The sequence below is a fragment of the Syzygium oleosum genome, unplaced genomic scaffold, assembly GCF_021117445.2.
Source record: "Syzygium oleosum isolate NSW1041296 unplaced genomic scaffold, Sole_v2.1 Sole_v2.56, whole genome shotgun sequence".
Classification (NCBI taxonomy): domain Eukaryota; kingdom Viridiplantae; phylum Streptophyta; class Magnoliopsida; order Myrtales; family Myrtaceae; genus Syzygium; species Syzygium oleosum.
The window spans coordinates 378,838-392,313 of record NW_026607540.1 but is presented as its reverse complement, the minus strand read 5'-3'; the positions used below and the strand labels follow the sequence as shown (position 1 = coordinate 392,313).

The 13,476-nt window shown below is 39.2% G+C and overlaps 1 long non-coding RNA gene across 1 annotated transcript; it reads left to right on the top strand.

The window, feature by feature from the left end:
- The first annotated feature begins 4,151 nt into the window (after positions 1-4,151).
- On the top strand, positions 4,152-7,172 carry LOC115664321 (uncharacterized). The gene is made up of 3 exons (XR_004003573.2): positions 4,152-4,670; positions 6,046-6,143; positions 6,585-7,172. It is a non-coding gene; the product is annotated as an uncharacterized LOC115664321 (long non-coding RNA).
- Positions 7,173-13,476: the final 6,304 nt, after the last annotated feature.

Below are 13,476 nucleotides of genomic sequence, written 5' to 3'. Positions count from 1 at the left end.
CTTAGAAAATACTTATAGTATTTGAGTGACTCGAGTGTGGTTGTAATCTTCATTGTATCGCTTGATCTATAGTGGAATTTCGTGCTGTTCTTCCCGTGAATGTAGGTCGCTACAACCGAATCACATAAATCTGGTGTCCGATTTATTTTCTTTATTCTGTCAATTTTACTGTTCAATTGCTTGGCTTCGGCAACAATACATATGTGTAGAGCGTGATAGGTTTTCCGGGACTATTATATTGTGAGAGACTTCGATTCCTAGGATGGGGCTCTTCTCTATGTTTCATGAGGCCCTTGAAAAGGCAAAACCATAGAGAAGAAGATGCAGTGAGATGGCAAGCCACCAGGAAAGGTTGCTTGACAGTCGAGTTCTTTTACCACTTGTTGACTTTCGCAACTAGGGAGAATTGAAAATCAAATTTACTTGGAGCATGAGAATTATATGAACACCAGTTCCCATAAATAACTGGTTAGGTGGTTATTTTCTTTTGCCCTGTGGACTGTGGGTATTAAAAAGAAAAAATCGCTAGAAACGTGGAGTTTACATAAGTTCTTCAGAAGAATAGAGACAAAAGCCCTAGAAGCTGATTGTCAATTCTGATTGCCGAGGCCTTCACAACAGTTAGCCTTCTCTTTTCATCCTTATATGCCATAGCATTTATGATGGAAAATGACATAGAAGCTAAAACTCTTGGAAGCTTCTCGAATGTTGAGACTTTGAGTGAAACCTAGTATTAATGCTTTAGTGTGTTAGAGCCATATCAGTTTAAGAGTTAGATGGGATTTGCATCAGAATTACAGAACGAGTATGTGGTAATAACCATTGCTTGGAAGGTTGTGACCAGTATATTATACAGGACCTGCAAGATCTTGATCATATAGCTATGAGACATGCATTCGTTCCATCCATAGCTATGAGACGTGCTGAATATTTCTACTGGCAGCAATTTGATGCTGATTTCCTCTTGAATTGCCTGAATGCATGCGTGCATGCATGAGAGAATTTTTGACACTTTTCCTCATGTTTTCTTCTACTAACCAGTAACAAGACCAATTTCCTTTTCTTATATATGGCAAGCTTGCTTTGGACAGCCTTGAAGTTCCAGTTGGGTAAGAAACTGATTTTCAGTAACTAGGTGCATTTCAGATATGTTGTTTTATTTTCTAATTAAGATGATTAGTGTTTTAATCTAAATTAGTGAATGGGTTTCGCAGTGTACTCTATTTATTTATAATGTACTTTGATTGAACAGCTGTGTGATGTTGAGGATGGGAGCGTAATTGTGGCAGGAAGAAACCGGACTAATGAGCCACGAAATGTATGTTTATCATTGCTTCTCCACCCCCTTCTATAAATTTTGGTCAACAGTATGTATTTAGTGGTCTGAATTGATACCCTCAAACTATCCACTTGTAGATTATTGTTACTCGTTTTATGTTTCTCCCTTAATTATTTCTTTAATAGATCATACAATAGTATATCTGAACAAATCTATTAATAGTAGAATTTTCAATGCATTATTAGCCTGTAAAGGGTTTTGTTCCCATTATTATTTCATAAGATATGACTAAGGCTAACAATAGTGATATTCTTGCTTTATTATGCACAATGTGTTGCGTTTTTCTATTATGCTCTGTCTAGAACCATAGTATGGTCTTTATCTACTTTTGTGAAGTTCCTAACTTTGTTTTCTTAGGCTGTATGTTAGCTAGACTTTGGTATTCTTGCTTGGTATAAAAATGCATTGTGAGCTCAGTATTGCCTTTTAAGATGTAAGAAACAACTCCTTGGGCACATTTCTTCATACAATGGCCACATGTACACAAATAGTTTAAGCCTGGTTTGTGGTAGAGATCATATCCTATCTAATAGTCTATTGCTGCAATTATTTTTAGTTTTATGGTGACAATACACTACTATAAATGATTTGTGGACAGTAATGAATAGTTGATACGAAAATATTTGGTTCTTTTAGTATCTTGTGCAGCATACGAAAGAACAAAGGCACCTTGCTACAGGAGTACATATAAATATTGCTAGAAAAGGTAGAGGTGGCCAATCCAGTAAGAAGCCTCTTTTTTCGATATGAGTTTCTCAGCAACTTCAAGCGAGCAATCTTGTTAAGTTCATGTAGTATATGCCTTAATCAATCTTATATATACTCTTAATCAGTTAACTTGAACGAGAAAACATTTCTCATGAAATGCATTTCCTATATTTATGTTAACCTAAACTGTGAGAAACTGTCTTTCTGACAAAGCTCCTAAATTTGATATGCTTGCTTTGTTTTTCTCCTTGCGCTTGCATGGGCAACAAGACATGCGGAGATGGAAGCTCTTGATGTCCTTCAGGAACAGTGGCTGAGGACTGGATTTTTAGCTGCAGAAGTTGAAGAGAAGTTTTCAGCATGCTCCCTTCATGTGACATGTGAACCATGCATAATGTGTGCAGCGGCATTATCGATCATTGGTACATATTTTGGTCATACTGAAATAAAACTAAACTTTCCTAGAATTGGTTTATTCATAAATGATTAGATGACTCTAACCCCTTTTTAGGTATAAAGTATATTATGGCTGTGCAAATGATAAATTTGGAGGCTGGGGCTCAATACTGGCGTTGCATTAAAGTAGCTCTGAGGCATGCATTTCTGAACTTGCTTTTGTTGCTGATTTCATATTTATTTAGCTCCAGTTTGTAATTGTGACATATGATAATTGAAAACCAAAGCTTACTGGAGGTTTATGATTCCTTATGTTGTATGAATAGGGCAACACATAACCATGAAGATAAATGGAGGTTTATGCAACTGATTTTCCATCTTTTCTGTCCTTTTCCTAGTCTAAATGGAAGAAAGTGGAGTTTCCGGAAGTGTCAAGAGTCAAGTATATATTAATTCTAAATTTTCCCGCTTTGTTTCCTTTTCCTTGAATTCTTTGTGACTTGTTAGACATTTCCGTATACTTTTTATATGCCCTAAAAGATTTAAAGTTCTGGGAAGTGCTACAAGTTAAGCTAATATTGTTTCTTGATCTCTTCTTCCTCATATTTTCTCACTGCAGTGAGATTTTTTGATGTCTTACTGTTATCATGTTTAAATCGGGAAATCTGCAAAGAAATGTAATAATTTGTCTATGAGTAAATTATGCTTTCTGATTTGCCATGGGCAATGTACTCGACAAAGAAATCTCTTTTTGTGATTATTAGTTGCAATTTTCTCTTCTTGCATACATGAAAGCAGGTGCCTACTAAGTTGTGGTGTGTGGCTTGTGTTTCCAGTACGATTTTTCATCTGTCTGATGCTGCTATGATCTAACATTTCATGTTTCCTAAGCTTGTTTAAATCTTATCAAGTTTTTATTCAAACTTTGTTGACACAAAAGTTAGAACGTAGTGAAACAGGATCTGTTTCATTGTGATTTAAGCAGTACATGAAGTAGCTAATCTAGATTATGAACATTGTTTTTCTATTCAAGTATTTTTTAAAGAACAAGCTCAAGCATAGGGAGAAGAAGCAAGAGATGTGCTAAGGATGCATCTAAACAAAAAATTTAGGGAAATGGAAATAAACCCTGAAATTCTTTTAGAGCTTGAAATTTATAGGTATGCTGCTCTTAGTAATCTGATTACGAGTCGAAAATATTGTGCGAAACATGAAGTAGCTCATTGCCTTCTGAATACGACATCAAGCAAGAGGACTCATCTTGCAGAAAAAGGACTACCTTGCTCAATTTCCTCCCTCTGGAGCTAAAAAATTAGCCCTAATTATTGCATATTTTCATGATAGAGAGTATGAGACTGTTGTTAATAATGTTGAGCATTGTTCCTATGCGATGTTTGGAAGACATAGCTGATTGAAACCCATCCTAGCCAGTACTAGTATACAAATCATCCACAAATCTTATTTCAATCAGATCACTGGTGCCAACATTTCTCTGAAGAGAAGTTGCCCATCTGAATTAAAAGCCTCTAAGTATCACCCTGTTTACAGCATGTTATTTGTTCTCCATGGACATTGGGTTTTATGTAGAAGAGAAAATGTAGAACCACCCAAAGGCAATATTAAAGTAAAAAATTTCAAGCCATAGTTATCCCAAACACACATCTCTTTTCGATTTGATCTAAGAATTTTGCCTAGGTCAATGCCACTAATAGAGCCTAGTTACTGTCAATTGAATCAAATGGTACACTTTAGAGATGATTGGTTGCATGAAAACCTATTTCCTGGAGTACAGATATTTCTTAAAATTGATAATCTTAGGACCGAAAAGTAAACTTCTTAAACAAAACATATTCTCCTATCGGCAAACTTGTTTTTTTTGCTTAGATAGTACCTTCTTTTGCAAAGTGCTTTGTCAATTAGTCTGCTAAATTATCTTTAAGCGTGATATCTGGACACGTTTTGAAATTGGAATCTGTTCTGGGTTTCAAGTTGATGAACTAGATAAAAATGCAGACTCATCGGGAACATTGGCTGGTTTCCATAGAAATTTCATCTATGTTTCCCCTTTCAATTGTCTGCCTGATTGATGAATGTCTATGACTTTTTTCTTGTTTCTCTTGCAGTGATGGGAATTCTGGATCAAAGAGTTTCAAATGTTGTGGAGGGATAATGGCATCTGAAGCGGTTTCTCTTCTGCACGATTTTTATGAACAAGGAAACTATAATGGTATGAAGGGCGATCAACCATTTTAACCAGTTGAGCTGTTTGTTCGAAAGAAAGTTATAATAGTGGAGTTAGCACCTACTTACATTAGGTATCCTAAGGGAAATGACAGTTCTTTTTCTAGTTAAATGTTTTTGTTAAGAGGCTTTTTTAGCATAATAGAGCAATTCTACTTTTTAAACCAAAGTTTACTTTATCAATAAATGAAGTTGAAGCAACCTCTCTTAATTACTCTTAAAAAATCTAATACTACAGTCGTCCTAGCACTCAATCCATTCCATATTGATTAAGTAGAATTAAGGAAGCCTCTTTCTATTTCTACCTTTCAATCAATTCTTTCGACAAGCTAGATAAAGAACTGTAGTTGGGGCTTTTGGTGATGGGCAGATCTTGCTGAACAACTCTCTCTCTCTCTCTCTCTCTCTCTCTCTCTCTCTCTCTCTCTCTCTCTCTCTCACGCACACACACTTGTCCTTATGTAAATCATTTACTGCAGTAAAAATGTCATGTTGTATCCTTGGTCTGGAGAATTATCTGCATATCCCAAGTAAATAATGCCGAATCGATGGAATGTTTTGTGATGACAAAGGGTTAATGAAATTGCAAGTGTAGAACTAGCGTGTCATTGGTTGGATAAGAACTCATTCACAAGTTTTTTCCATCAAGTATAAGGTGCTCATTTTGAGATGGTGGGTATGCTTTTCCAGACTGACACTAAGTATAGTTGCTTGAGTGGAGCGGTTTTCAGCGATGCAATGGTTGCCGTGAATAGGTGTAGAATTTGCCCAGTAAACAAAGGTTAAAGAATTTCAGATGGCCAGTCATTTTTTTTGGCCAATTTTCAGATGCCCTGTTTATCAAATATAACTTTCCTCTAGATTGGGTATTCTTAGCCAGATTGCCATTTGGTAAATGGGATGTCATGTCCTTGGTTAAGGAAAAAATATGAAGTGCAGTGTCTTAATAGTTGATAATCTATTGGTTAGACTCGTCGAGAGAAATATCTTCTTCCTTGATCCCTATGGTGAATTACTAAACATATATGGTTCTTGGTGTAGCAATTCTCCAATTTGAGCTCTTTAGTTGCAAACATTTCAAGAGACTGATCAGACCATAATTTTTTCATGCTTCTATGATCAATAGAAAGCTTTGGAAACTCATTACATTCAAAAAAGATGGCATTGAAATAATTTGTCTATGCAATGATAAAAGGAATTTGGTTTTCTTCTCTGTTCTATAGAACCCTGTAACATGAATATCATTTCTGTTTGCCATTTTTCCCCTCCTTTTCCATTCATTTGCTGTTTATGACATTGTGGAATCTATTTTTTGTTTGGGTATTATAGATATATGCTGAACGCTAATATTTTGATTTCAGCTCCAAAGCCTCACAGGCCACGAGTTACTCAGGCTTCTCATTTGATCTCTGTGCATTGATTCTTCCTGTTGAATTCTCTCGTGCCTCCGCACAACTAGGTAAGACCTTTGAACTTATGATTCCTTGCTTTTCTGAACATCGTGTACATCATGTGTAGTTTTATGATGCACCTTTGCTGTGTAATGAATGATTATCAGTTACTTGTGCATATAACAAGCGGGCTGCATTGTGCGACCTTTCTAAATTATAGCCTGTTAACCATGATTATCACGGTGATCCCTAATGATGATAAAAAGTGGTAAATACTTTGCATGTGATTCACATGGGTTCCTAGCAAAGAACGCATCGACTGGATTTAAACTTCTTGATTGCACCAATTATGTCCTAAATACTTAAATTTATAATATTTGTAGAGCCAGTTAACGTCGTGATCATCATTGACTTCTCCTATCATATAATCATGGGAAAGTCTCAATGATTTGACTCGTCACGTGGTGGCTCCAAAAGTACATAAAAATCTCAATATTTTCTCCGTCAAGAGGCAATTGGCGGCCAGAGGACTCTTCAAGCTCAATCGTGGATGCCGCCCTCGCTTTAAACAAGAGCTTACCTGAACAGTGGATACCGCCTGCTAGAGGACTCCTCAAGCTCAATACCAACTGCTCGTGGACGGACAGAGCCTCGGAAGCTTCGATTGCTGGAATTGTTCGGGATTCAAGCAGTATGTTGGTGGCTGGCTTAGCGAAAGGCGTGCGAGCTTCCTCGGTTCTGTTCGCGGAAGCCCTGGCAGTGAATGAGTCAATTCTGTACCTGTGCTCTGTAGTAGCCACCGACTGCTTATCACTAGTGGAGCTTATCGCGGGTAATGGTGAAGCCCATGAGCCATGCAAGAAATCATTGAGGAATGCCGGTTTTTGCTGGCCCCACTTGGTTAAGGTGAAGGTTGCTCATCGCCCCCGCAAGGCTAATCAAATTGCTGATTGGATTGTTAAGGCCCGTAGGAACAAGACTGTCCCTTCGAATTGGTCGTCTTTACCCCCATAACTCCTTTGGAATATTTTGTGTTCAGAAACCAACTTGTCTAGCTCTAGTAGAGCTTGTTTCATGAATGAGTAATGAATGAAAGTGCTTTTCCGACTAAAAAAAAACGGCAATTGGCAATTGTTTCTTCCCGGCATGTGCTTTCAGTATTGTTCAATCCTACATGAGAGACCTTTTTTCTTTCGATTATGAAATGCCGAATTTTTAGTTCTTTCCAGCTAGCACTGATTATAACCCAATCTATTAAAACATTTGAAAATACCAAAGCATTTGTCTTAAAGATCCATGGTCTAACACGAGCATGAAGATGGTAATTTTGGGAAAAGTGTCATAAAAGTCCTAAATTTTTTGCATTTGTGTCAATTTAGTCCTAAATCTATTTTCTGTGCCGATTTAGTCTTAAACCTTTTGACGTAGTGCCAATTCAGTCCTTCCAGCTAACTTGGCCTGATTTTACTAATGTGGATGTTGGCTAGCCTACGTGGCAAGGCTGGTGCTGACGTTGACAACTTTTAATAATATTTTAATAATTTTTTGAATTTTTATTTATTTATTTTTTTCTCTTCTTTTTCTTTTTTTTTCCTCCCCTCCCTCCTTCCTCCAGCCAGTTGCCGATCCGGTGACCAGCTAGAGGCCACAGGCCGATGAGGTCTGGTGAGCCACGCCGACCACTGGTGAGGCTTGCCCTCGCCAGCCCAGTGCGAGGCCGCCCTCGCGACCATTCGGCAAGGGTGAGCCTCGCTTGTCGCCAGCGTGGCTTGCCAGACCTCGCCAACCGACTGGAGTAAGGAGAGAGGGGAGGAAAAAAAAAAGAAAAACAAAAGAAAATAATTTAAAAAATTTTAAAAAAATTAAAATATTATTAAAAGTTGTCTATGTCAGCATCGACGGTGCTATGTAAGTCGGCCGGCGTCCATGTTAGCACTATCCAATCAAAATTAGCTGGAAGAACTGAATTGACACAAAGGCAAAAGGTTTATAACTCAATTGGTAAAAAAAAAGGTTTAGGACTAAATTGGCACCAATGCAAAAGGTTTATGACTTTTCTGACACTTTTTCTTGGTAATTTTGGACCATAATGTGTTTGAAATTTTTATAAATGCGGGCTAATATTAATTGTATAATATTTTGGTCCTTGAAAAATACTCTCTTATGGTATTTATAAAATATATGAGAATGTTGTATTGAGCAATTATGGTGATGCGATCATATTAAATAGGGCTTAGCATATTTCGGTTACGGTAAATGGTTGGCCGATCAGTGAAGATGAAGACCAGTATTTTAACAATGACCCATAATGGACGAGTCTATTAAAATATGCTACATAAATAGGTTATGGTCTCCGTTCCTCTCCTTATTCCGTGCACCTACGGTTTATCCACTAAGACCATCTAAGGTGGGCGAAAGAGAGGAAAACCTAGTCATGAAACTTATGGCTTTATCCATATTGCTCGATTCAAAGACGATAATTGGCCAAACTAGGTATTGTAAATTCTATAAATGAGTTTTAGATCATTGAATTTCTTACATGTGGTATAAGAGCAGCTATATATGGGTTCAGAATTCACTTGATGCATAATCTCGATGTAATTACATGTAGAGTGCATATATTTCACGGTTTATGGGCGAGTTCTGGAATCCAATTCTTTTGGTTGCTTATTTTTTACATCGGTATGGGATTTTAGTTACCCGTTTTATGCCAAGTCGTCTTGGCAAAATTCGTGTTATAACTTGGTCTATGCCGTGAGAATTTCAAATATTGAAGGGCATGTAAACTGGAAATGATATCTTGCAATTTGACCATTTTGCTTGTTATTTTGGAGAATTAAATTATAGTTTTTGTTACGCATTCAGCGATTCTTATACTCCGTAAATTTCGCGCCCTAATTTAATCTGTGCATCAATAATGTACAATTTGAAGATTTCGGCATGACTAAGAGAACTGAAAATCATGTCATGCAATCCGACAATTTTACTTGTTAATGCTCAAAATTAGTTAGGGGGTTCTGTTCTATGTTGCATATCAATTCTACTCTGTGAATTTCATGTTGTTATATGAACTGGGTCATGAGAATTTCGATCTAGAAGTTTCATAAATTTTCGGAATAATTACCTGATGACTGAGTAAACAAGCTTCAAATTGGATGTTAATTATATGTCCAAATTGGCTTCATTATCGTGCTACCCATAGCAATTTTGGTCATTTTGCATCTTCATTAAATCCATTCAAGGCACTTGAATTGAGTTTTGAGTGTTTCAGGTTTCTAGGGTTAGACGAGACCGAGTGTTTACAGTACAAATTCCTAATAATTGGATCATCATGAGGCTGTTAGATGCATGAGTAAGCTTCATGACGCTGTTTCCGATCTTAAAATGTTGTTTAAGCGAGTGTAATTTCAAAGTTATTATGCATTTACTCAAGGATGCATTTGACCGGTTATGGAGTTATTAGGGAAAAGTGTCAGAATAGTCTTAAACCTTTTGTATTTGTGCCAATTTAGTTCTAAACCTTTTTATGGTGCTAATGGAGTCCTAAACCTTCCATCTTTATGCCAATTCAGTTCTTCCACTAATTTTGGCTAGATATTGCTACGTGGATGCCGGCCGGGCGGCCTATGTGGCATCTCTAATGCCGACGCGGACAAATTTTAATAATATTTTAATGTTTTTTCGATTTTTTCGATTTTTTTCTTTTTTTCTTCTTTTCTTTTTTTCCCTTTCTTCTACCTTTGGCTGGTCACCGAAGAAAAAAATCAGAAAAATAATAAAAATATAAAAATATTATTAAAAATTGTCTAACTTCCAAATGTAAAAAATAATGAGAAGTGATAGATTTCAATATCTGCCTAACTGCTTTTCTATTCTCTCGTGTTCATAATTGGATGACCATCCATAGAATTATTTTTCATCCTATGGTAAAGAGAAAACTCTTGTCCTAATTTACCAATCATCCACAGAGAAGTGATTCTTTCACTTGAAAAAAAATTCCCTATAGCCTGTAGGTATAAGTCCTAGTATCATCTTCTCAAAGAAAGAAGAATCTAATCATCTTGTAGCGAGTCCTAAAGCTAAGCTTATGATAACTAGGTATACTGCATATCGATCTAGTCAAACATTTTCAGTTTGCCACAATGAATCGGTATGCTTGTCCATACTTCTTAAAAAATAACAGCAAAATCAAAACTCCAATAAGGGTCTCAACTTTATTAAGCTGATCTCAACGACATCATCCAGGCCCCGAGCATCTTGCAAGAGCTTTGAGCTCTTTATCCTTCAAGACACTGGCAACAAGGAAAATAGAGATGGGCAGAGGGTTATCAGAATTCTTTGCTCCGTTTCTCATATTTTCTCTCTCAAACTTCCCACACTGTCGTATTGACTTGGGTTTTCCTTTAGACCCGTCAGCTTTTTCATACATAGAGGATAAGTCTAAGTCATATTCCAAGGCCCACATCATCTGTAATATATGTCAGTAATTCTTTTATACTATCTAGTTCGGGCGCCCATTTGCGTATCCAAGTTCCGCTCGCGAGCCATCTTGGCTTTCTGGCCGTTGCCTCCGCCCATTTCTGCCGCTCCCTTCTTGCTTCGAGACCTGTAAGACAGATAGGGAAGGGGAATTGAGAAGGGAAATTGTCACGCCCCGAACCCCATCGAGCTCGCGACATCCCCTGCTCCGGTCGAAATGATGCGACGTCCCAGGAACGTCGCCGACCCAACCCAAACATCAGAGCCACATGCGGAAGCGAATATAAAAACCCCGGACAAAAAGATGACGACAACGGGGTAGAACAACAGAACAGACAAACAACAACATCCTCATATAGCACCAAATATACAAACATCATATTACAGACATAAATACAGACGAACATCCTCCACCACCGTTTTAACAAAAGATCAAGGTCTGGTTAACATAACTTCCCTATGGGTCAACCCGATTTACACAACCCCTAAAACCCTAGGGAAAAACCTAAGGATCGCCCTCGTCCAGTCTGCTTCTGAATCTTCGGGTCTGAGCCTCCGGACACTCACCTGCAACTCCACTGGGCACCAAAAGTAGCTCCCCGGACTTCCAAAAAGAAAAGGCGCACTTCTCGGGTTTAGGGCCGGGGGTCTGAAAGTGGCGGTTATACAACCGTGAGACGAATCTCAATAAGTGTACAACCCCAAACCCCACGTAGGCACTCACGTACCGCCAGACGAAACATGCATAACACACAGCAATCAACCAAACTAGCAACCACACGCGACCTACCTGGAATCCATCATGCACGTCCCTGCACGTTAGTCAACCACACAGCCAGTATGCCACAGAAATACATCACAGCCGCGCGTGTGCCCCGATTATAGAGCAAAACTCACTTGGGCACGTCCCATACCATGCCTAGCAGTTTTTTCCCCATAATCGAGCATCACACCACGCAATACAAACACACTCGCACACCAACTCACACCACGCGTTACTTTCTCAAACCTCGCACCTCAAGCCAATTCCCGCTCATTCTCAACTCTTCCACCACTACCGCGCCCGCGTAAAACGCATCAGGCCAACGGTCTTCTGACCTCGTCAGGCATCGTCACCCCGTCGGGCCGGGCATCGTCACCTCGTCAGGGACGGCATCGTCCCGCGTAAACGAACACGCCTCAGGACGGAATCCTACACACACTTTCGTTCTACCGTGCCCGCGTAAAACGCATCAGGCCAACGGTCTTCTGACCACGTCAGGCATCGACACCTCGTCAGGCCGGGCATCGTCACCTCGTCAGGGACGGCATCGTCCCGCGTAAACGAACACGCCTCAGGACGGATCCTTTCCAACCAATCCCACATTTCCAAACCTTCGTTCCACACTCTCCACACGTACCACGCCACCACACAAACACACTGCCAAACATACACACTTCACACACATTCCATAATTTCGCATTCTCGTCACACGAACACGCACCACTTAACCACACGCTCTTGGCACGCGAATTCAATGCACATTCACATCACCATATCACCACACTTCACGGCTACACAAACACGGCACGCCACCACACCACATTCAGCCCAATGCACAAACCAAATCAGCCCACAATGATTTCCAAGCCAACCAACAAGCACAATCACACAACCACGCACAAATTTCCATTCAAGGCACAATCCCATTAATTAATCGCACAAATTAATTACGATCAAACCCCAACATCACAGCCCTAATCCAAGCTCCCTAAACCTCAAAATTTCATCGCCTAATCAGTCCGAGAGAGATAAAAACCGAGAGTGAACAAAATCGGGTCCAAACTGGGCAGTTATACAGTGACAGAAATCCATTTGAAATAAATAGTAAATCAATTCCAAAAATTCTGAAATTTGGATATGTTGTACAAAACGTCTTTATGAACATTTTCCGTGAAGAACTCGAAACCCAGTTCTAACCGTAAACCCCTCGTTTTAACACTCAAAATCAGACGGAATCCGGTTCGCTCGGACAGCCCCTCAGGCCATCAAAATACAACTCATTCGGCACACAAATCATTTTGGAAAACCTTGAAATTTTTATATGTTATAGACACAAATGTCCCAAACAATTTTTGTGAAGGAAGTATTTTGAAAATAGGCCTGGAAAAATTTATAAAAATTCGAACAGACCCGAAGGTCGGGTGAACAGTAAATCGGGCAGTTTTATTTCGGTCCAAAGATGGACTTACGAATGGCATCAAATGATTTCCAAAAATTCCCAAATTAAAATATGTTATACTTCAAGATCTTGGGAGAAACTTTCATGAATAACACTTCCTCAAATTCGGGCCACACAAGTCACAGTAAAAATAACAAAATCTGACGATGCAGCAGCAGCCTAGCCGGATCACGCACCACCAAGCAAACCAGCCACTAAACTCACCCTAAACCGAGCCCTAAACAAGCCTAACAATACCCGAGGTCCTAGGCAACATTTGGGGAGGTCACTTACCTAAGAAAGGCGAGACAAACGGGCTGGATGGGTGGCTGAAATGGGCGGAACAGCAGCAGCAGCAGCAGCAGCACCGGTGATGAGAGGAAACAAAAAAATGAAGAGAATGAGAAAGAGAGAGAGAGAGAGAGAGAGAGAGAGTGATCGTGGAAGGTGGGGGGGGGGTTCTGGCCAGAAGAGGGAGGAGAGAGAGAGTCAATATTGGTCAAAAAAGTGGGCTGGTGGGGTGACACGTGTCGCGATCCTACGCGATTTCCCATTTTACCCTTGATCCAACGGCCCTCGTTTGTTCCAATCCAATAATTGAAGGGCAAAGAGGTCAATTGTCCAATAATGCAGCTGATATTTTCAGACCTGATTATCCCAAAATTATCCCCAAAATTCGGAACTGAAACGGGCCCAGGGGCAAAATTGTCATTTTTCCGGT